The sequence below is a fragment of the Lactuca virosa genome, chromosome 3 (assembly GCF_052849685.1).
Source record: "Lactuca virosa cultivar CGN04683 chromosome 3, Lactuca_virosa_CGN04683_v6, whole genome shotgun sequence".
In the NCBI taxonomy this organism is placed as follows: domain Eukaryota; kingdom Viridiplantae; phylum Streptophyta; class Magnoliopsida; order Asterales; family Asteraceae; genus Lactuca; species Lactuca virosa.
Genome location: NC_136428.1, coordinates 111,442,687 through 111,469,043, shown reverse-complemented (window position 1 = coordinate 111,469,043; position 26,357 = coordinate 111,442,687). Strand labels below are relative to the sequence as shown.

At 37.7% G+C, this 26,357-nt stretch overlaps 1 pseudogene; it reads right to left on the bottom strand.

The window, feature by feature from the left end:
- Window positions 1-3,054: 3,054 nt before the first annotated feature.
- Window positions 3,055-26,357, bottom strand: part of LOC145163927 (inositol-pentakisphosphate 2-kinase-like) — a 31,235-nt pseudogene continuing 7,932 nt past the window's right edge.

Below are 26,357 nucleotides of genomic sequence, written 5' to 3'. Positions count from 1 at the left end.
CCATGGATTCTAATGTCAAGTTCAATACATCAGTTGGAAAAGAACTTGAAGATGCTTCTATGTACAGAAAAATTGTGGGGAGTCTTATCTATTTGACTTTAACGAGCCCTGATTTAGCATTTGCAGTCGGAGTTCTGAGTCGTTTTATGCAGAATCCAAGGAAACCTCATCTTGATGCAGTTCGAAGGTTGCTGAGGTATGTAAAAAGGACACTAAACTGGGGTATTTCCTTCAAGAAAGACGAAGATTGCAAGCTGGCAGGTTTCTGTGATGCAGACTATGCTGGAGATGTTGATACACGTAGATCAACCACAGGTTATTTGTTCATGATGGGCTCAAGTGTTGTAGCTTGGTGCAGTAGACGCCAACCCACAGTTTCCTTGTCGACTACGGAGGCTGAATACAGGGCTGTAGCTATGGCAGCCCAAGAAAGTGTGTGGTTGATACAATTGCTTAGAGACCTCAATCAGGAAGTAGATTATAGTGTACCATTGTTTTGTGATAACTTATCTTCAATCCAACTTGCTGAGAATCCCACATTCCACGCTCGAACTAAGCACATTGAGGTACACTACCATTTTATCCGTGAAAAGGTGTTGAAGGGTGAGATTGATCTCAGGTACATCAACACTACGGACCAAGTTGCAGATTCCCTGACAAAGAGCTTAGCTAGCAGGAAATTATTTGAGTTTTGTGAAGCTATGGGAATGGTGAAACTAGGTGTTGAGGGGAAGTATTGAAATACAACACCTAAAACATCTTGATGCACACGTGCCTTATGTCCAGTTGACTTAGTCTTTTTATGTTTATTTTCCTTAAACTAGTTTATTTAGTTGTTTATCTATGTAATGCACTTAGTGGGTAGTTTTTCCTTGATTTCTGTAGTTACCAGTTAGTGGTCAGTTTCTTTTTCTTTTAATCGGTGTAAGCCTTTAAGGCATCGTATGTTCTTCTTTTAAGTCTACCAAGAGTAGTTTTTGATTCCCTCTCTCTGCCTCGCCTTGTATAATTTGATGTGTGCAAAGTGTGTGTGAGTTTCTCTCAGAAACCAGGTTAACATCGAATGCTTATGCTTGGAGTCGAAATTGATTTCAACTTGTTTGATTTCGAATTAAGTGTTTGGAAATCAAATTCGACTGATATCATGTGATGAATGTTGGAGTCTAATACTTTACACGAATGTTGAGTCATATTGTTCGACTTGTGACTTGCGATTTCGACTTGTGATGAATGTTGAGTCATATTCTTCGCATTCTGGGATCAGTTTGGGGAAGAACAAGTATTTCGATTCGAGTCCTTATACTTTACACGAATTGACAATTTCAACCCATATTCGAATTAGAGTCATTTTCTGTGAAGAATGAAGAATTTTAATTTCAAATCCCTGAAGTTTCAAAATTTTGACAGATTTTACCCAGTTTCGACATTGGGGTATAATTATGAGAAATGGAAAAAAAATCAAATTCAGTCCCTACAATTGATGCGAATTGACACTTTATGCCCAGTTTCGCATTTAGGGTAAAGTTTCGCATTTGAAGTTGTTTTGGCGCATTGGGTCCATGCAGAATTTGTCAAACTGACAGTTTTTACCCAGTTTACGAAATTCTTGCAAATCTCACCCAAAGTCGAAAATTTTCACAAAGTTTGGAAATTTTTCTCGGCCTTTCGTGATTGCTTTTCGTATAATATTTTCGCGGTTGCATTTTTGTCACACATCGATGGGGAGTTTCGTAAAGTTTATTCCTCGAGCGCATCTCATCCTTTGTGGATTTTATAATCATTTGTTGGTTATAAAAAGGGGAGAATGTAGAAATGGGTATTCAAAGCTTCTCGGGTATTCATTTTGTGGATTTGAAGACCGGTGTTACTTCGAGGGAGAGTTGGTCTTGATCGCGTGAGCTCGTTTGGAAATTGAAGTCGGGACATCCAATCCTAACTTTGAGGGGGAGAATGTTAGGGTGCAAAGTTCTCCTTGTATGTGGCTTACCTCTTGTGATGTGTAATGGGTTTAGCCTTTCCTATAAATACAAAGTGAGTGACTCCCATTTTATCTAAGACCCATTTGGAGAGTTAAGTTTAGTGAGAGAAATAACAATACTCACTTGTTCTCTTACTATTCTAATGGAGCTTAAAATGATTTTACTTACTCTTGGTGCTCTTGATGTTATATGATTCACTTGATCTATACCATTTCGTACATGTCATCATAATTCGGTTCACTACATGTTGTAAGGTATATTCACTTTTCCATATATATATATATATATATATATATATATATATATATATATATATATATATATATATATATAACACCAGTTTTTCTAAACACTAGGTTGTCTCAAACCGCTTACGACACATCACAAATCTACAACACTACTATTCACTATCCAACATATATAAGGGTACATAATAAAAAACACTAAGTTACACATATTTATAAAATTTGTATATCTACCCTAATAGTACTATTGTGTCATACCACAATGAAAGAAGATTCAGACAAAATGTGGACTTCCTAGGGAATAAAAAAAATTGGATTGACTTTCTTTTGGTATTTTGTCCAAAATACATTGAATCCTCAATACTCAATCAGGTCTCAATATCGGCAATTTGTTGTTATAAACAACATTTGATTTTTATTTGATTGATAAACATCATGTCCGTGTTATTAAAGTTATCTTTTATTGATTTAGATATGAAACCTTTGTGAAAGATGAGGCATTATTATGAGTTAGACCAAAAATAGCATGATTGTATAATATTGGATCAAAAATCCTTGTTATCAATCTAGTATTATAACCTTAGTCTACCTCAGCCCACACACTATAGTTTTTTACTCATATGTCTGACACATCATCATCTACGAACACTTGGCACGCTTGGGTTGACCATGTCAATTCTGTTCATAACTATTTGTGATCATGGTTCATTATTTGGACAAATTTTAATAATCAACCATCTTTCAAGCTTCAATTGTAGCATTTGTATTTTGTAAAGAAATGAAGTTATAGTTTTCAACTCATTCAAACTTTCAATATATTCATCCAATAATTAAGATGTGAAGAAAGAAATAAGGAACAACAATAGTAGGAGACGATAAAGATTTGTTAGGTTACCAACAAGTTCTCGAGTAGGATAAACATCTTCAACAACAACGAACTTATCTTTATACAAAGTTTTTTGTTTAACATTTGCATAAATTTCATGTTGCATTGCATTTTTCATCATTTTCATACAACACCGTACTATTTTTTGGTCTAAATCATAATAATGCATCATCTTTCCCAAATGTTTCATATCCAAATCAATCAAAGATACATGTATAGCAACGTGAATATATTATTCATCGGTAAAATAAAATAACACATTGTTTATATCAATAAAATGCTTACATTATAATCAAAAGTCTATCCAACTGATTCATGCAAAATGACATTATACGCCGACTTTGGATCCTTTTTTCTCTTGTTCTAAAACTAATCATGAGACTCAAATGCTTTACACTTGCAGCAATCAAATACTCCTTCACAATTTTCAAACATTCATCCGATGAGATTATATGTAAAGTACTATATCTACCTGATAACGTATCTTGACCTAACTCTCTACAAACCACACACAACTGAGAAACTACATCATAGTATGCATGAATGGCCCCTTCTACATCAAAAACATCAAGCATCTGAACTTCTAGAAGTCTATCCAACAATCTAGATCTAAATATAACCTCAAAAACAAGTTCTAGAAAGCACGTTGTATGCATACCATCATCTGTAACATCCCAAAAATAAGACCAAAAAAATTCATTTTTAAATTAATAAAACCAGTATCCCAAGAACATCATCATAAGAATCCAAATAAAACAAATGCATTAATCTGTAACGACCCAATTTTTCAAATAAATTTTTTCATTTAAATAACAATACCCATATTCATTAATTATAAATTTCAAACACAAATGTTTCTCAAAATCCCAAACAACAAGTAATTATTCCAAAATCAGAGTGCCCATAATAAAGTACTGGAGAGTGTGTGCAGCGTCATCATGCAGGGCCCTTGCCCTTAGATCCCAAAGTACCTGAAACAATCAACAAACTGTAAGCTAATGCTTAGTGAGTTCCCCATAACATACCCCACATAAATCCATAAAATCACATAAGTTCATATAGCCATCATATGCCAAGCATACAAACATATAGGGATGCCATGGACTCCCTCCATGGTCTTACTCTAGGATACCGTGGGCTCCCCCAGGGTCTTATACCTATGTGTCATGGGCTCCCCCAAGGTCTTAACTATTTGCCATGGGCTCCCCCCATGGTCTTCACATAAATACATATTACCATACTAACACATCCACATATAACCACAACAATTGGATAACAAACATGGGCCGACCTTGGCGCCTTCGACCCATTGGTATGGTGAGGAGACTCACCTCAGTCTGCTGAACATGAAAGCTGCTCACCTAACAGTCCGAAACCACACACTGAACAATAATACAATTAACCCTAAACTAGGATTCAACACAATCTAATAAAAGATTCCATATACCTAAGCCCAACTCCTTCCATAATGGCCCACTAGTCTTCCCTTTGCTAATGGGCCCAAGGTCCATAACCAAAGCTATTAATGGGCCACATGACCCAATTCAAAATATTAGCCCACAACTCTAAAATGGGACCAGGCCCAATACTGACTAAAGCCCACTAAACCTACAAGCCCATAAAATCCCCAAAGCCCAACTTGAGTGCGTACGCCCTGCGTACCACTCCAGTACACTCAGTGTACTGACCATGCCCCTGTACGTGCAGCGTACAACTTGTTATGCACGGCGTACAAACATGTTATGCATATTCTTCATTAAGTGCTTAATGCATGAAGACTTTACATCCCAAACTCAGATTTAGGTCTTTTGAAGAGTCCTAAGGCATAAAGTTGGCAATTTTATGCCTTTGCATGCTCCATATGCTCCTAACAACCCTTTACAACCCATTAAGACCTTTCCAAGGGTCTTAACTCATGCATGAGGTCAAAATAACCAATAAGTCTATATTTTTATGATATGAACACACTAAAGGACCTTAGAACTAATCTTCCTAAGCTCTTGAGTTGCTCAAACTCCCAAGAGGTGACTTATGAACTCAAAAGAGGACAATATAGCAAACCCTAGCTCAATCTAATGAATAAGATGGCAAGATTAAGACTTTATACCTCCAGAAGCTCCTCAAGATGAACTAGACGCAAGATCTAGAAGCTCAATGTCACACAAAGCTTGATCACTACCTTCTCCTTCTTGAATGATCTCTAAAATGGCCACCAACACACTTTTAAGCTCAAGAATCACACTCACAAGATAATCTGAGGATAAGGGACAAAATGAGGCTATAGATCCTGGCTAGGGTTTAGCCTCAATGACTTAAGGATGCTTATATATGCCTCAAGTCTGGAAATTAGGGTTTGGCTACCATCACGTACGCCTAGCGTACCTTCACGTACGCCCTGCGTACTCGATATTCCTTCATGATCTTTCCTCCATAGTACGCTAAGCGTACACTTAAGTACGCCCAACATACAAGAAGGGATCATTTTTGCAAAACTAACTCATTTAAAGGAATAAAAATGGTTACCTGATTTGGGGTGTTACATAATCAACATATCACATCAGATAAAATCATGAAAATGCGGAACGGGGTGGTGTGTGTTGTGCAATCATCCCGAGCTATTCCCTTTGGAACTGGAAGTACCTGAAACATAGACTGAAAACCATAAGGACAAAGCTTAGTGAGTTACCCAAAATACCACACACCATACATAATAAACACATAATGGTGCCCGCCCGGCATCGAGCCCCGCTCGGTATACAGATATGTCAGTTGTCAGGCCCTACCCAACATACATATAAAACATATAAACTTATAAACACATAACACATGAAATAATCACAAAGATACATAACATACAAAATGGTCATCGGGCCCTGCCCGGTAAGCATACGAGCACATCACACATGCAAGAGTCACACATACATCTAGCATCCAAATCATAACAAAACCATCGGCCGACATTGGTGCATTCGACCCGCTAAACACAGTGAGGAAACTCACCTCGAACTGCTTAATCATATGAATAACTCTCTGGCTGCTCGTCCGACAAATGCCCGAGCTATCAATACCAAATAACATCTAATTAATAATTGGATTCTGATCCATAACCATTAATCCAAAGTTAAAGTAAAAAGACCATTTTACCCCTTACCTAGTTTGGTCCAAGACTAAGGCACAAACCTACAATCCAAAAGGCCCATATACCAAAATAATCATCTAAGGCCCAATCATGGCCAAATTTTCCAAATTGGGCCCAAACCCTTTCATGGGCCTTAATCCAAGGTCCAAAAATATTACGAGCCCAAAACACCTAAATTCAGATGGCCCAACAAAGCCCTAAACATCTAAGCCCAAAATATGGCCCAAACCGAAGACCCAAGATTCCGAGACCCACCCTGCTGAGTACGCAGGACGTACTCAGCTCGTACGCACAACATACTCCTTAGGGCTTGTATGCTAAGTGTACCTGCTTGTACGCCCAGTGTACTCCCTCATTCAACCAATTCTATTTCCAGCTCTTAACTGATTAAGACATCACTCCACAACTTAGATCTGACTTCCTTGGGCTGGTTTATCACGTAAAGTTGCTAACTTTACGTGCATGCATGGCTTAATGAAGCTCTTAAAGCTCAAAAGGAATTAATAAATGACTTAATGCATGAATGAAACCATAACACCATAAAGTTTGAACCTTTAAGCTTAAGAAACTCATAATATGCCCTAATCTAAAAGAATAAGCCCCACAAACGACTTAACCCATCAAACTAACCCAGAAGGGACCAAAGCATAAAAACCATGACATGAAGAGATCTAATCAAGGAGAAGACATGGTATGAACTTTATACCTCAAAAGACTTGCAAAATGAGTGATGATTCTGGATCTCTAAGCTTCACACTAAGCAATGCACCTTTTACCTTCTTATATCCCTTCAAAATGAGCAAAATAAGCACGAACTTCTTCTCAAGAGATCAAAGACACAAATATAGAGGCTAAGGGTTGAAATTTAGGGTTAGGAGGTATGGAGGATGGTAAAGAGGCCAGCCCTAGGGACTTAAGGACCTTAAATAGCGTGCAACACCCCAAAATAAGGTTTTCTTATCCTCCATGTACACCATGCGTAACCCTCGTACGCCCAACGTACGAGGCTTCTACTTCGTCCTCAAAGTCCGCGACCCAAAATAACTCCGGATAGTGCTCCCTTATCTCATCTTCTGGCTCCCAAGTCCACCCCGAACCCTTGCGGTGCTGCCATTGCACCTTCACCAACTCGACAACCTTGTTCCTCAAGGTTTTCATCTTCCGATTAAGTATCACCATCAGTCTTTCAATATAATTCAAGCGTTCATCCACCTTAATATCCTCTAATGGTACCACCATAGAATCGTCCACTAAGAACTTCCGTAACTGAGAGACATGGAAGGTGTTATGAATCTGACTGAGCTCATCTGGAAGATCCAAACGATAAGCAGCCCGGCCCACCCGAGCCAAAACCCTGAAAGGAGCAATATACCTGGGGCCCAGCTTGCCCCACTTCCTAAACCGGATGACACCTTTCCAAGCTGACACCTTCAGGAGAATCATATCTCCCATATGTAATTCTAAATCTGACTGGCGTTTGTCAGCGTAACTCTTCTGCCGACTCTGAGCTGTCTGGAGCAAGCTCCGAACCTGCTGAATCAGCTAAGTGGTCTTGAGTACCACCTTGGTACTCCCCATAACCCGCTGACCAACCTCGCCCCAACAAATCGAGGTCCTACACTTCCTCCCTTGAGCATCTCGAAAGGAGTTCGATCAATGATGGCATGATAACTATTGTTATACGAAAATTCCGCTAACGGAAGATACATATCCCAACTCCCACCAAAATCCAGAACACACACCCGCAACATATCCTCTAGTGTCTGAATAGTCCGCTCACTCTGACCATCAGTCTGTGGATGGAATGATGTGTTGAAATGGAAACGAGTACCCAACTCGTCATGGAACCTCTTCCAAAACCTGGAAGTAAACTAGACATCTATGTCATAAACCACCGATATCGGCACCCCATGACGTGCCACAACCTCCCTAATATAAATCTCAACCAACTTCTCTACAGAAATACTCTCCTGAATCAGGATAAAATGCGTGCTTTTGGTCAAACGATCCATGATGACCCAAATCGAATCCACTATGCACGCAATCTGGGTAGCTTCGTGATAAAATCCATGGTAATAGCTTCCTATTTCCATACGAGAATCTCCAACGACTGCATCTTTTTGTGAGGTCGTTGATGCTTGTCCTTAACTTTCCTGAAAGTCAAGCACCGCTCCATATACCAAGCCACATTCCGCTTCATGTGGGGCCACCAATAATCAGAGCGAAGATCCCTATACATCTTCGTCGCACCGGGATGAATGGAGAACCTAGATTTGTGCGCCTCCTCCATCAAAACCTAACGCACACCACCCCAATACGAAACCCAAAGCCGTCGATGCATAGTCAACAATCCCCAGCTATCATAACCGAAGCAAGACACCTGACCCACAATACACTCACTCTTTTGGTGCTCTTCCTTCATAGCCTCGATCTGCGCCTCAAGAATCTGATCCAATAACGGATTAATCACGATCATCCTCAAACATATGCCTTTAATCGGAGCCGTGACCGCCTTGCGGCTGAGAGCATCGACCACCACATTGGCCTTCCTCGGGTGATAAAGGATCTCACAATCATAATCCTTCACCACATCCAACCATCGATGCTTCCTCATATTCAAGTTTGGCTGATCCATCAAATACCTTAGGCTCTTGTAATCCGTGTAAATAGTACAACGAACCCCATAGTGTTAATGTCGCCAAATCTTGAGGGCGAAAACCACAGCCCCCAACTCCAAATCATGCGTAGATAATTCGCCTCATGAGGCTTCAACTGCCTCGAAGCGTAAGCGATCACGCGAACCCTCTGCATCAACACTACCCCCAATACTGTGATCGATGCATCAAAATAAACCATAAAATCCTCGACACCCTCCGTTAGGGTTAGAATCGGTGCCTTACACAACCGCTGTCTCAAGGTCTCAAAAGTTGCCTGCTGCTCAGGCCCCCAAGGAAATGTAACCGTCTTCTTTATCAACCGGGTCAATGGAACAACTATCTTGGAGAAGTAATAGATGAATCTCCGATAATAACCCGCCAAACCAAGAAAACTCCAAATCTCAGATGGAGACCTTGGAACGTCCCACTGCATCACGACCTTGACCTTAGTCGGATCGACCAGAATACCCTTCTGGTTGACAAGGTGCCCCATAAACTACACCTTACGCAACCAGAACTCACACTTTGAGAACTTTGCGAAAAGTATCTCCCTCCTCAACATCTCCAGTACTTCCCTCAAGTGATCCTTATTTTTCTCCCAAGTCTTGGAATAGACCAATATATCATCGATAAACACAATCACAGACCGCTCTAGCATCGGCCTGCACACACGGTTCATGAGATCCATGAACGCGGCTGGAGAATTGGTGAGACCCAAAGGCATCACCTTGAACTCGTAGTGACCATAACGAGTCCGGAAAGCAGTATTCTGCACATCCTCATCCCTAACCCTCATCCGATGATAACTCGATCACAAATCAATCTTGGAAAACCAAGATGCACCCTGAAGCTGGTCGAAAAGATCATCAATCATCGGGAGTGGATAACGGTTCTTCACCGTTACCATATTTAGCTCCCAGTAGTTAATGCACATGCGATGAGACCTATCCTTCTTCTTCACAAACAAGATCGGTGCTTCCCAAGGCGAACTGCTCGGTCGAATGAATCCCTTGTCTAACAGCTCCTGCAGCTGTGTAGACAACTCATGCATCTTGGGAGGAGCCAACCGATACGGTGCTTTGGCTATTGAGCCGCACCTGGAACCAGACCAATCCTGAACTCAACCTGCCTCTTCGGAGGCACCACAGGAAAATCCTCCGGAAACACATCCGGGTAATCCCGCACAATCGGCACATCATCCACGATACCCTTACCCTTATCCCATGTATCCATAACATAGGCGACATAACTAGAACAACCACGCTGAATATAGGGTCTGGCCCTCGCCGTGGAACACAAAATCGGCCCACGCTGAGATCTCTCCCCATGGACCACTAACTCTCCCCCACTTGGGGTCTGAACCCGAACTAACTGCTGCTCACAATCGATCACTGCCCCATTAGGGCTCAACCAATCCATACCCACAATAACCTTGTTCCTACACAGAAGAATGAGAACCAAATCGACCGGATACTGCTCACTGAATAACTGAGGAGTACAACCCCAATGAATTATCGCAACCCGAACAGACCTATCATCAGCGATATCGACATCTAAAGGACAATCCAGCTCCCCCGGAGCTCCAGCAAACCTCTTGCTAAGTGCAAGCGATACAAAAGATCGGGTAGCCACCAAATCAAACAGTACCAATGCAGAAATACCGTTCACAAGGAACAATCCTAAAATAAAACACATAAATATAAGAAGAAAATCAATATAAATAAAGATATAAGGAGAAGATACATACCCGTCACCACATCGAGAGTTGCACGAGCCTCCTTGGCTGTCAGCTGAAAAGCCCTGCTCTTCACCACAGGTGCATCTGCCCGGCCCTGGCAGCCGTTAATAATCCGAAGAGTTGCAGGAGCGGGTGCCGACACCGGTCCTGCTGCAGCCAAACTCGGAAAATGGGCCTTCTTGTGGCCCCTCTTATTGCAATAAAATCAAATCAGATCAGATATCGGGGTGGTGGTGGTGGTAGTAGTGCAATCTCTGCTAATATGACTAGTCCGACCGCACTTGAAGCAGCCAAAACCACCCACCCTGCACGCTCCCTCATGCATCTTGTCGTACTTGCCACAACGGCTACGACCCTGATGGCCTCTCGATCAGGAATCAGATACCTTGGGCCTCTTGCCCGAACCCTCAGCACTCGGCACATAATCTGTCTTCCTCTTCTTCTCCATCTCCAGATCAATCTCCCTATCCCAAGCTCTCGCTATCATATCCTCCAACGCCCTGCAGCTGGATCGGCTCACAAACTGCGGAATATCACTCCTCAATATCTCATGATACCTAGCCTTCTTCATCTCATCATCCGCGACATACTGTAGAACTAAAAGTGCCCTCTCCCGAAACATCACAATGATCTCAATCACCGTCTCAGTAGTCTGGCGGAGATCCTGAAACTCTCGCGCCAGCTGTTGCATCTTACTCACAGGTGCAAAATCAGCCCTGAACCTGGTCACAAAATCATCCCAGGTCATCAAATCAACAACCTCATCATCCACTGTGCGCCCGACCTCCTCCCACCAATCCTGTGCCCTGTCCTTCAGAAGACAGGAGGCAAGTCTGACATTTTCCCCCTCGGGGAAACTGCTGGTGTGGAAGGTGTTAACAACATCTGCTAACCACCTCCTGCTCGCTATCAGGTCCTTCGCCCCGTGATAGTCCGGAGCTCCACATGCCCGGAACTCCCTAAAGGTCAAAGAATGTGCCCCAACCAAGGCCTCCATCTCAGAACGAAAGGTGCTCAACCGCTCATCCAAAATCTCCAGAATGTCCACCTTGACCATACCAAATATCACAAGAGTCTTCTCAAGAATGCAATGCGTAATCTCAGACGAGATGAACTCCCTAGTCTGATCATCTTGTTGCCCGACTCCAAAACCTGAGCCCAAGCTCTCTCCAGCACCATAACTGCCAACAGGTCTTCCTCGCAATGTCACCATACTGAAAATAGACCATATAAACCATCAGAATACACATCAAAATATATTGAGGGATCACAAATCTACAAAGCTTCATGGTTTCATCGCAGCTCTCCTTAAATCGAGTACGGATCCTCTGCTTCTAGTAGTATGAGCCCATACTACCTTCCACATCTATACGTACTTTCCTTAAGGGCTGCCTTGAATTTGACAAGTCAATTTATATCCATGCAATCAACCCGCATCAAAACAAGGATCCCAACACTATATCTCATCCTAGGTTTTCCTAGGGCAACTCCACACCACTCTCTACCATCAGCTGCAGAAGGAACTCCTGATAACTTCCTCTAACTAGCTCACGGATACAATTACATATTACTAAAACCAGATAATTCTTCGAATGATGGGTCTCACACTACAACGGTTGGACCCATACAAGAGCTGCACAATAGCGTTAAAACCTAACCTTCTAAAATTATTTAGTTCCCATAATATTTAACTTAGCATATTCGCTTACTAGTTAGCTAAAGTTAGTTAGAACTCCTAGAAAGCAAAAAGCAAGCAACATTCACGCATCAAGTAATCAGAACCAAACATAACCTAATCAGGCCATCGTATCACTAACTGATCGGTACTAGCTTGAAAGTCTACAAGATCATATAATAGGCATACAAAGGCATCTCTCCTAGCATTCTATCATGCAAAATTAAGCATATCCTTATCCCTAACTAGCATGCAATTCACAGATTCATAGATCAAATCATATCAGCTAACATGTATGGGTATTTAGGGAAATCTTACTTGAGCTCGGCAGATTGCATGCACCACACCCCTTCTTGTCTTAGAAAACTCTTTTCTTAAAAATACATTTCTTTTTGAAAAACTTTACCAAATCCTCAGTTTGAGCTCAGACACACCCGAGAGTATGTCTGAATCCCTCAAACCAAGGCTCTGATACCAACTTGTAACGTCCCAAAAATAAGACCAAAAAATTTCATTTTTAAATTAATAAAACCAGTATCCCAAGAACATCATCATAAGAATCCAAATAAAACAAATGTATTAATCTACATATCACATCAGAGTAAATCAAGAAAATGCGGAACGAGGTGATTTGTGTTGGGTTTTATGTACTATAACACTCCTATGGTGCACATACAACCCTAATGCTTTGGATCTAAGTTTTCTCTAGTTATACATGCAACAAAATCATCCAAAGCATGAAGCCTATAACTAGCATACAAATTTAATATTGCAACATAAAAACAAGTTAAGTTATTACCTCTTTGTTGTAGCTTGTAGAGTTTTATCCTTTCAAAAGCTTAGCACCCCAAGTGTGATGCCTCAAATGGTTCACAAAACACCATGAACATATGGAGGATAATGAGAGAGAGTTATGAAGCTCCAAATTCGGTTAGGGTTTCATCTATGATCACAAGTGCCGATTTTTTTAGTCTAGGGTTACTTTTATAGTTTGAATTCCTAGGGTTTAACTTGTAAACCCTAATTCACTTCCTTGGGCCTTCAATCCAATAATCCATATGATAAGCCCTTTGGACTAACTCTTCATGGACTCCCACATAGAATTAGTCCATCCTAATAAATATGGATCATTAGCCCAAACTATAAATATCACTGATTTATCTAATCAGTCCCCGTTAATTTAATTAGTCTCTTTTGATCACTAAATTATTTCCAAATTAATTCTTGATCATAACTAATTAAATAATATGATTTCTCAATTAATATATTATACGTATAATATATTAATAAATCACAAATAACCTCTTTCTCAAATATCCAGCCTATCAAATTGCTCTGGTGAATGCAACCCAAAATGGACCATGCTACTCTCGGGTCAAGTACATACCAATTATAGTTATGGGCTTAGACACCTAATCCAACAGTCTCCTACTTGGATAATTCTAATAACTATAACTGCAAGTACGACTTCAAAAACCGACTTTAAAAACCGACTACCAATCGTAGCTCTCAAAAGCCGCCGTCGAACTCTGACGCGTCCATTAGATAAGGGATCATATATTCCTCTATTCTACAAGATATCGTATGAACTGAGACATGGATTATAATCATTCTCTCTGTTCATGTGTTGTTTCCCGATTTCCGATTTTTGATGAAAGACTAATTGAACAAATCAAATCAGTCCAGGCTTGGCCAAGCGCTTAGGGTTTCATCATTAAATCATCGAGGGGCCAACAAATATCACTTTTATCCCTCTTAGGGTAAAAGGAACGGATAAACTTCGACTTATATGCTTTCTCTATTTTCTCATCAAATCACACGCAATGATACGTTTTATAACACCAAGTTACTGGTGTGTTTACATATCATCAATGTGCAACCGACTTGTAAACTGCAACTATATGTCTTCGTTTGAAGAATATAAGATATTATCGTCTCACTAATCACTCGTGATAAAATCCATGAAATGATTCACGTGAGCGTGGGTTTAATCCAATACTCAAATCTTATTACAGGAGTACTCATGAACACTGCAACAAACTTTTGCTATGTCTAAATACTTAGACAATCTACAGACGGATTCATGAAAGTCATACTTCTTTACTTACTTCCAAAATATGAATGACTGTGGATGTTTGAATAACCTAGTTATTTGGGAAGTAAAACATTCAAAGTAAAACACAAGAATAATCGAATCCAATATGGTTTCAAAACTTTTGAATATAAATAAAACACACTTATTATTTAATCACCATATTGATTACACATTATTCATTGTATAATGTTTCGACTAATCAACTTAATACTTCAATTAAAATGATAGTTATCCCATGCTCCAAGCATGCACACTATGTTTACCTATGGTCCTTACTTTGTGAAATAGATCAATTGTAAACATTTCCAATGACTCTCATTTCACAATTCCAAATCCTTATCACAAGTGTAAGAATACCAATTCTTGCCACTATTAGAATGTGTTAGATTCTAAACTATAATGCAATGATCCTTTTGTAATGTCAACGCACCAAAGTCACAGAGACTTGTACAATGATATTACAAAGTACTCTACTGGAGATTGTTACAAGACAATTTCACAGATACGAAGTCTCACATTCAAAGTACATTCCATTGAACATCCATCTTGCATGAAAGTTTCTAACTTACACATAGATTCTTAATATACAACTCCCATTATGAAAATATTTTCCATATTTACCATGTGACAACTCATTATTCATAATAATGTCAATATGGTCCATACATTACTATACTTCCAACTGCCCACAACCGACCAATCTTCAGCGAACCTTAGATCGGCCTTGACAGTTGTTTAACTACTTTAGTCATATTCGGTTCGGGTCCTCTTTTCCCTTTTAATTCCCTAGGCATTTGGAAAAACAGAACATGTGAATATTATAGCATATGTAGTCGATCCTATACCCGAAGCATATGGGATACGATTCATAATGTCTTACATAAAGACATGATATTTTACCAGTCTCTTGCTATAACATTTCCATATATAGAATTTTCTTATGTTGAATCATTTCATCATAACATTCATATATGTGTTGGATTTGGTGTCTAAGCCCATAACTATAATTGGTATGTACTTGACCCGAGAGTAGCATGGTCCATTTCATGTTGCATTCGCCAGGGCAATTTGTTAGGATGAATATTTAAGAAAGAGGTTATTTGTGATTTATTAGTGTATTATAAGTATAATATATTAAATTGAGAAATCATATTATTTAATTAGTATTGATCAAGAATTAATTTGGAATTAATTTAGTGATAAAAAGAGTCTAATTAAATTAACGGGGACTGATTATGTAAATCGGTGATACATATGGTTTGGGCTATTGATCCATGATGGACTAAGCTTATGTAAGTTTCCATGAAGAGTTAGTCCATATGAGTTATGGATCATAAGCCTAAGTGTAAGTATTAGGGTTTGCATATGACTCTTGGAATTCTACATTATATATGTATTTCCCTAAGCCTAAAATCGGACCTATGAGTTCAAAGGAAGACCTAGCCGATTTTGTGTCTCCAAACCTCTCTCTCATATTCATCCAATTGTTCATGGTGTGTTGTGAACCATTTGAGGCATCACACTTGAGGTTCTAAGCTCTTGAAAGGCCAAATTCAACAAGCTACAACAAGAGGTAATATTCTAACTAGTTTTATGACTCAAATATCAAATGTATGCTAGTTATAGGCTTCATGCTTTGGATAATTTTTTTTATTGCATGTATAACTAGAGAAAACTTAGATCCAAAGCATTAGGGTTGTATATGCACCATAGGAGTGTTATAGTACTTAAAACCCAACAGTGGTATCAGAGCCATGAGTTGTTTTATGTTACATAGATGCATTAGTTAATTTTCAAAGCTGAAAAAAATTCAATTTTAGCTGTCTGACTGCTGGACTCGACGAGTCCCATGAGTGGACTCGCCAAGTTGGATCATTTGGGGATGAACTCGTCGAGTCCATGCTCTGATTCGTCGAGTTGGGCAGTCTGTTAGCAGAATTTTTCGAGTTTTTGGCCTGTTTTGGATTAGGATCATTACCACAAACTGTTTTGGTTCATAAAATTTAATTTTGTTGGTATGGTAATGATTATCCCCATCCAATAACATGATGATTGCCAAATTTTAAGATAATTACTTGATTTTGTGAGAAACTAATTATTTGTAAAATTTGAATCATTTTGCTACAAGAGTTGAACTAGATCAATTTAGTAAAAGATAAAATGATATGATTATTTTATTAGTTTAAAGTTTGATCTAAATGTTTCTTGAAGAGTTTCATAACTTGTCTTCAAGTTATGGAACTTGAAAAGTCTCATTCATGAAACAAATTAACTCCTTAAGTTATGGAATTAAAGAGTCTTGAAAGGTTACAAAACTTGTCATCAAGTTTAGGAATCTAAAAGGTTTTGAAGAGTTTCAAAACTTACCCTCAAGTTTTGGAATTTAAAATTTGATGAAAAGTTTTAATTGTGAAATATTAAATTCTAAACCTTTTGGCTTCATAACTTAAATTTAGACTTAAAAGTTTAATTATGACTTTGTTGATAATTAATTAAAAGATTAATTAAAAGAGTATTAATAAATTCATAATTATACGGTTTGAGTTTAATTATATTAAAAGTCTAGTTTAATTAATAGATTAAACCACTTAGTATTTTAAAGGTTTAAAATACACCCTTATACTATATAAAATTAAAAGACCAATATACTGTATATGTATAAGTGAAAAGTCAGTCTTACCGTTAGTAAGCCTCATTCACGAAGCTGGTCTATAAGGGGTGTTTAAGGAGGCGGCCTCTAAAATGACCGCCATTGGGTATACACTCTTACCCACCGTACCCTTGACCAGTGGAGGGTCGTTAGCCGAACGGGTTTGACAGGACATTTAAATCCTCATTAATATTAAGTAACTAAACCTTTTATAAAATCCCAATCTTAGTTACTTTAGGAAAAATGTGAATTTGGTGCTAGTCCATGAAATAGCACATTGCACCTTATTGGTCGTTAGTGTAGCATGTGTGGTTAACCGGCACACTAATATGGGACTAATAAAGGATGGTAATGGGTAGCTCGTAGTTTATCATAGATCAATGGAGCATGTGTAGTTAACCGGCACATTGATTAGGTGATTAATGGCATCGAGAGTACCAAGCTAATTTGCATGGTTATTCACACCTTTTTTGTGATCCTCGGTATCCCGGTCACAAACTTGAAGGGCATAATCGAGATTAAACATGTCATTGAAAAGTTCAATGAATCTCAAAAGAATCTAGGAATTTCAATTCATTTAAAACCTAATATTCATTTTCGTTTTTCATGGTGGAAATTGGTAAATCCTCATTTACCTACCTTCAAATATTTTGCAATTGGATTACGGCATCCCTCTTCCGAATTGCAGAATATTGTGTTGGGTCCTAGCCTTAATATTTCATTTGGGTGTTATATTAAGGACTTAAATCAATTAACTTGAATTTCTCCCTTGTAGATGTCTACTTCTGACAACTATGGTCTTCCCGAATCTTATGGAAAAAGCTTTCCTCATGAAGATGATGTTCCCAGAAATCATTCTTCACTTCCTCCACCTCCTCCAATAATTCTCCCTAACCCACATGTTCGTCGACTTGAAAAGTTCAAGGTCACTCAAACCCTATTGCAAGCAAACACCAAGATGGAAGGTATGTGTGTGTACATGTCTTGGAGATGAAGTCACACATTGACAGGCTGGGAATGTTAGGTGTCGTTGTCTCGAGGAAGTTGGTTGTTGACTTGGTTCTTCAAACACTTCCTAAGTCATATAGTGAGTTCATTAAAGATTACTATATGACAGACCACAATGTGACCCTTATCGATCTTACGTATTTGCTAATTCCTGTTGAATCATAAATGATTTGGCGCACTAGTAATGCAAATTTGATTGGAAGATCAACTTCCCAAACATCCATGGACGTTGACAATGGCGAAATTGGAAGAACATAAAAGCTTTCTCTTCCCAATGGAAAGGGATCGGCCATGGTCGAACCATTAGACCAAATGGTAAAGAGAAATGTTAAGTCTGAGATTGTTCTGTGTGTCATTCCAAAAGAGTCTGTTTGTTCCAACTTCCAAGAAAAGGGGCATTGGTTGCGAAGCTGCCTTATTTACCTGAAGGATCACAAGGATGGTAAAGTCAAAGTGGTTGACTCTGCTTTACGTAAGTCCACTATCTAACTCAATTAAGTTCCTATTTAAAGATTCTTAATACATGATGTGATAAGATTGCATTTTGATGTTTTGTAGGATCGAAGAAAATAAAGGAAGCTTAAAGGAAAAGCATGTTGAGTCTGATCGCGAAGAGATGGATTTCGATCGCATGATTCGATGATCAGAATTGTGAGCTGCTACTTTGGAGTTATGATAGATTGCTTAGAAATATGTAGTAACATATTTTTCATTTGTAATTGCATTGTAAGGACAAGATTTTTCCCAATTTTTTAATAAATAAAGAAAATTTTGATTTTATTTTATTTTATATTTCCTTGCAATGGCATTTGTGAAAATTGATGTTTGTATGTTTCTATTTTTAGCAATATAGATTTGATTCTTTTGTTTGTGGTAGTGTCAAAAAATTTACCAAATAAGGAAAGATTCTCATCACCCAAGTTTCAATTGGACAGAAACTTGGAATCATGCAACTTGTATTATATGATGAATGAGAACCTTCGTCTTTGGGAAATTAAGACTAATTCCTTGTTCACATGTATATGTGAGTCAAGTGAAGGACTAGGGGATCTAGTACACATTGTTGTGCACTGGTCAGGTCCACCACAAATAAGGATAAGACTATTCGTTGTGATTTACTAAAAATTTAGTAAATTTGGTTATGCTTACAAGGTTAAGTGTAATTCTGAATCATTGAAAAGTTTCGATGTATAGCAGAACGAATAAGAAGAATCAATTAGGCAGAAAGATAAAAAGTTTCTCCAATCTGAAAGGAAAGGAGAGTACTTTAGTATCGTGTTTTATGATCATCTTAATGATTATAGAACCATATCACAATTGATCCTCTAAGGACACCTTAGTGCATTTGTATGGCTAAGAAGAGGAATCGGGAATTGTTGAAATGGTTAAATCGAGAAGATACTTCGTTCCAAAAACAAGTCTTAGAGTCATACTCCAAGATTGTGACTTGAGTGACATAATCTTAAGAAGGTTTATAACACATCATGAAATGTGGAGTAGAAAAATGTTTTCTTACTCTTGCACATTTCAAATTGGTATTTGTGATGTCTTTAAGACAAAGACCAAGTAAGACTGATTGCATGAAGTGTTTTTCCTTGATAAGAATCCGCACTAACTCTTGAACATTTGTTTGTCAAGGAGTGTTTCTTGACAAGAGAATCTTATATGTCAAGAAGTCAGTGGGAGTCTTAAAGATCTTGAAAAGTTTCAGGAACTAATCAAGAATAAACCTATTGTGTATCACTAGCTCACGACTTGAGGTTTGTAACCTATCGTGTTGACATATTCTTGTTTCTGTGCCCATTCCAGTTGAAGTTGACTATGCATGTGAGTTCTATGAGTTCTTAGTTTTTTGCATAAGGTAAGGACCTTAATCAATGAAAGTTCATTGATCTGTATAGGTGAGCTGCTTAACAACTTGGAAGACATGGTAGGCCCTTGTGCTGCCATGTGGCAAGAAATTAAGATTGAACAAGTTCAGTCCATATGAGTTTGAATTTGTCAAAGACCTTATCTTATGATAATAGCTGGAAATGACAGATTCACATGGATAGGAACACATACACCGTTAAATCTAAGTGGTAAGGTTTCTCTCCAATTCATGAAAATGATTGTGAGGAAACGCTTTCACTAAGTAGACTTTAAAGAGTTAGCAATTGTGATATTTGCATTCTCAAATTCGATTATGATTACGGCATCCCTCTTCATAGTTCGAATTGTGAGAAATGGGAAATAGTTTGAACATTCGAGACTTATTGTTGTAAGTTCTGAAATAGTTTAGACACACATATGAGCTTTCTAATAGAAGGTGTACGAGCTTAAATAAAGGCTTATCGAAGCATCTCGTATCAGAAATCTGAACTTTGGTAAGAAGGTCAATAAAGTATTGATTTCGAGAAGTCCAGCTGATTTTGGATACATGTCAATGCTAGTGGGAGCATAATTATTATGGTAAGTGTTTCGAGTTAGCAATACTATTTATAGGAAACAAAGTTTTAATTTGCAAAGGTTGAGAAGTTGTTTCACTATAGTAAGAGAGAGGATACTTATACTTTATTTCGAATCTAAAAGTTTAGATTGAAGTATTAATCAAACTTAGTCATGGATATATATGAATACCATGTTAAAATATTTCAACATTGGGAATTCTATATATGGAAATATTATAGCAAAAGACTGGTCAAGTATCATGTCTTTATGTAAGACATTATGAATCGTGTCCCATACGCTTCAGATATAGGATCGATTGCATATGCTATAATATTCACGTGTTCTAATTTTCCAAATGCCTAGGGCATTAAGAGGGAAAAAGGACTAGAACCGGATATGACTAAAGTGGTTAAACAACTATCAAGGACAATCTAAGGTTCGCTAAGGATTGGTTGCTTAAGGACAGTTGAAAGTATAGTAATGGATGGACCATATTGACATTATTATGAATAGACAGAATTCTATTAATAATGCATTGTCATATGGAAAATATGGAAATTTTTCCATAATGGGAGATGAATATTAAGAATCTATGTGTAAGTTAGAAACTTTTATGCAAGAAGGATGTTCAAAGGAATGTACTTTGAATTTGAGACTTCGCTTCTTTGGAATTGTTTTGTTATCAATCTCCAGTGGAAAGTTTTGTAATATCGTTGGCAAAGTCTCTGTGACTTTCGTACCTCGACATTACAAAAGTTACATTGCATGATAGTTTAGAATCTAACACATTCTAGCAGTGACAAGAACTTGGTATTCTTACACTTGCAATAGGGATTTGGATTTGTGAAATGAGCTTCATTGGAAATGTTTTTCAATTGATCTATTTCACAAAGTAAGGACCATATATATAAACATAGTGTGCATGCTTGGAGCATGGGATAACTATTGTTTTAATTCAAGTATTAAGTTGATTAATCGAAAGATTATACAATGAATAATTTGTAATCAATATGGTGATTAAATAAAAGGTGTTTTATTTATATTCAAAAGTTTTGAGACCATATTGGATTCGATTATTCTTGTGTTTCACTTTGCATGTTTTGACTTTCCGAAAAATAAGATTATTCAAACTATCCACAGTCGATCATACTTTGGAAGTAGGTATTGAGGCAAGACTGTCATGAATCTGACTGTAGATAGTCTAAGTGTTTTAGACATAGCACAAGTTTGCTGCAGTGTTCATGAGTACTCCTGAAATAAGATTTGAGTATTGGATTAAACCCACACTCATTTGAATCACTTCATTGAGTTCATCATGAGTGATTGTGAGACGATAATATCTTATATTCTTCAAACGGAGACATATAGTTGCAGTTTACAAGTCGGTTGCACATTGATGATATGTAAACGCACCAGTAACTTGGTGTTATAAAATGTATCATTGTGTGTGATTTGATAAATAAATAGAGCAAGCATATAAGTCGAATTTTATCCGTTCCTTTTATCCAATATGGGATAAAAGCGATATATGTGGGCCCCTCGATGATTTAGTGATGACACCCTAAGCGCTTGGCCAAGCCTGGACTGATTTGATTTGTTCAAATAGTCAGTCATCATAAATCAGAAATCGGAAAACAGCATATGGACAGAGAGAATGATCATAATCCATGTCTCAGTTCATACAATATCTAAAATGGAGGAATATATTGATGGGTTTTAAGCATAAGAACAATCCTATGTGCTCATACAAACCCTAATGCTTGGATCTAGGTTTCTCTATTGTACATGCATTGAATCCAAGACTTGCAAACCCTAATCTAGCATACATAATTCGAAAATTAACTTATTACATCAGATCTAGATGTTTACCTCTTCAAAGATTGGCTTAGATCTTCTTTTCTTCTTCTCTTAAGCTTAGAGTCACAATTGTAACTCCTCTATTGGATCACAAAAACCTCAAGTAAGAAGGCAACTTTGAGAGAGGAGGGAGGATGCTAATTTTCGGGCCTAGGGTTTCTTTTGGAAGCAAGTGGCCGAAAATTGGAGCCTTGGGGTCTTATTTATAGTACAGGCTGCTAGGGTTTCAGTCTAAACCCTAAGGGATACCTTAGCCACCAAGTAGCCCAAGGAACCTTCTGGAATAAGGCCCTTGGACGAAAATATGATGATCCTTCATCATAATTTCGTTCCCCCTTAGTCCATTAGGTTTCCCAGCCCAAAACTCAACTATCACACATTTGACAGTTTATGCCCCTTTATTTAATTAATCTCTTTTAGTCACCAAATTAATTCCTAATTAATTTATGACTAATACTAATTAAATAAATATGATTTCTCCTTTAATATATTATTCTTATAATATATTAATAAACCATAATATCCTCTCTCTCATATCAAATTACCTTGTCAAGTTGCTTTGGTGAAGGCAACCCAAAAGGACCATGCATAACCGGGTCAAGTACATACCAAATATAGTTACGGGCTTAGACACTAATCCAACATATATGATCCCTTATCTAATGGACGCGTCAGAGCTCGACAACGGCTTTTAAGAGCTATGATTGCTAGTCGGTTTTAAGTCGTACTTGCAGTTATAGTTATTATACTTATCCAAGTGGGAGACTGTTGGATTAGGTGTCTAAGCCCATAACTATAATTGGTATGTACTTGACCCGAGAGTAGCATGGTCCATTTCGGGTTGCATTCGCCAGGGTAATTTGTTTGGATGGATATTTGAGAAAGAGGTTATTTGTGATTTATTAATGTATTATAAGTATAATATATTAAATTGAGAAATCATATTATTTAATTAGTATTGATCAAGAATTAATTTAGTGATCAAAAGAGACTAATTAAATTAATGAGGACTGATTATGTAAATCGGTGATATATATGGTTTGGGCTATTGATACATGATGGACTAAGTTTATGTAGGTTTCCATGAAGAGTTAGTCCATATGAGTTATGGATCATAAGCCTAAGTGTAAGAATTAGGGTTTGCATATGACTCTTGGAATTCTACACTATATATGTATTTCCCTAAGCCTAAAATCGGACCTATGAGTTCAAAGGAAGACCTAGCCGATTTTGTGTCTCCAAACCTCTCTCTCATATTCATCCAATTGTTCATGGTGTGTTGTGAACCATTTAAGGCATCACATTTGAGGTGCTAAGCTCTTGAAAGGCCAAATTCAACAAGCTACAACGAGAGGTAATATTCTAACTAGTTTTATGATTCAAATATCAAATGTATGCTAGTTATAGGCTTCATGCTTTGGATAATTTTTTTATTGCATGTATAATTAGAGAAAACTTAGATCCAAAGCATTAGGGTTGTATGTGCACCATAGGAGTGTTATAGTACTTAAAACCCAACAATATGTTCATGACTAAATTCTATTAACATCTCAATCTAAGCTTTTAGATTTGAAATGAAGTATGAGTTCCTCTCCCTTAATTATAGCAAAACAACTTTTCAAACTCTGCAACTTTGCGAATTTAAACTTTGTTTTCTATAATTAGCATTGCTAAATCGCAACACTTTTCGTAATAATTGTGCTCCCACTAGCATAATAATTACATTCTTACTAGCATAACACTCATGCTCCCACTATCTTTGACATATATCCAGAAATCAGCTGGACTTCTAGAAATCAATCCTTATTGACTTTCTTACCAAATGTCAGATTTTTGATACGAGATGCTTCAATGAGCCTTTACCTAAGCTCATACACTTTTTTATTAGAAAGCTCATATGTGTGTTTAAACTATTTCAGAACTTAAAACAATAAGTTCCGAATGTCCAAACTATTTTCCATTTCTCACAATTTGAACTATGAAGAGGGATGTCGTAATCATAATCGAATTTGAGAACGAAATTAACACAACAGCTATCTTCTCAAAATCTACTTAGTGAAAGTGTTTCGTCACAATCATTTTCATGAATTGGAGAGAAACCTTATGTCACTTAGATTTTATGGTGTATGTGTTCCTATCCATGTGAATCTGTCATTCCCAACCATTATCATAAGACAAGGTCTATGACAAATTCAAACTCATATGGACTGAACTTGGTCAATCTTAATTTCTTGTCATTTAGGAGCCCAAGAGCCTACCATTGCTTCCAGGTTGTTCAACAACTCACCCTTACTGATCAAGATGCTTTGCCTTATGCAAACATATGAAAACTCATAGAACTCACATGCATAGTCAACTTTAACTGGAATGGGCACAGAAACAAGAATATTTCAACACGATAGGTTACAAACCTTAAGTCGTGTGCTACAGATGAACAATAGGTTTATTCTTGATTAGTTCCTGAAATTTTCAAGATCTTTAAGACTCTCACTGACTACTTGACATATAAGTTTCTCTTGTCAAGAAACATTTCTTGACTAACTAATATCCAAGAGTTAGTGTGGATTCCTATCAAGACAAACACTTCACACAATTGGTCTTAGTTGGTCTTTGTTTTATCACAACTACCAATTACAAATGTGTTATAAACCTACTTAAGATATGTCACTCAAGGCATAATCTTGGAGTATGACTCTAAGACTTGATACTGGAACGAAGTATGACTCATCCTTTTGATTTTAACCATTTTAACAATTCCCGATACCCCTCCTAAGTTCCATAATCATAAGGATGGTCATAAAACATAATACTAAAGTACTCTCCTTTCCTTTCAGATTGGAAAAACTTTTATCTTTCTGCCTAATTGATTCTTCTTATTCGTTCTGCTATACATTGAAACTTTTCAAGGTATTAGAATTACACTTAAACTTGTAAGCATAACCATATTTACTGAACCATTGGTAAATCATGATGAATAGCCTTTATCATCCTTTGTGGTGGACCTGACCAGTACACATCAATGTGTACTAGATCCTTTCATCTTCTACTTGACTTACATACATATATAAACAAGGAATTAGTCTTAATTTCCTAAGTACCAAGATTTTCATACATCATATGATTCCCGGTTTCTATCCAATTGAAACTTGGGCGATGAGAATCTTTCCTTACTTAGAAAATTACGACACTACCACAATTGCTATAACTAATAATCAAACCATTTTCAATATTGCTATTAATAGAAACATATAAACAACAATTTTCACAAATTCCATTGCAAGGAAATATAAAACAACACAAAATCAAATTTTTTTCCTTTATTTATAAAATATGCGGAAAAACTTGTCCTTACAATGCAAATACAAATGAAAACTATGTTGCTATCTATTCCTAAGTAATCTATCATAACTCCTAAGCAGCAGCTCAAAAATCTGATCATCGAACCATGCAATCGAAATCCATCTCTTCGCGATCAGAATCAGCTTACTCTTCTTTCTAGCTTCCTTTCTCTTCTTTGATCCTACAAAACATCAAAATGCAATCTTACCTGAAGTAGAACCATACAATTTGATTTTACCATCCCTTAGATCTCTTAGGTAGTCAGGGCAGCTTCGCAACCAATGCCCCTTCTCTTGGCAATAGAAACAAACAGACTCTCTCGGAATGGTACACGGGACAATCAGAGACTTAGCCTTTCTCTTTACCATTTGGTCAAACGGTTTGACCTTGGCCAATACCTTTCCATTGGGAATAGAAAGCTTTTCTGGACTTCCAATGTCGCCATTGTCAATGTCCATGGAAGTTTGGGAAGTAGATCTTCAAATCAAGTTTTCTTGACCAGTGCGCCAAATCATTTCTGATTCAGCAGCAATTAGCAAATTGGTAAGATCGATAAGGGTCACGTCGTGGTCTGTCATATAGTGATCTTGAATGAACTCACTATATGACTTAGGAAGTGAATGAAGAACCAAGTCAACAACCAACTTCCTTGGGAACAC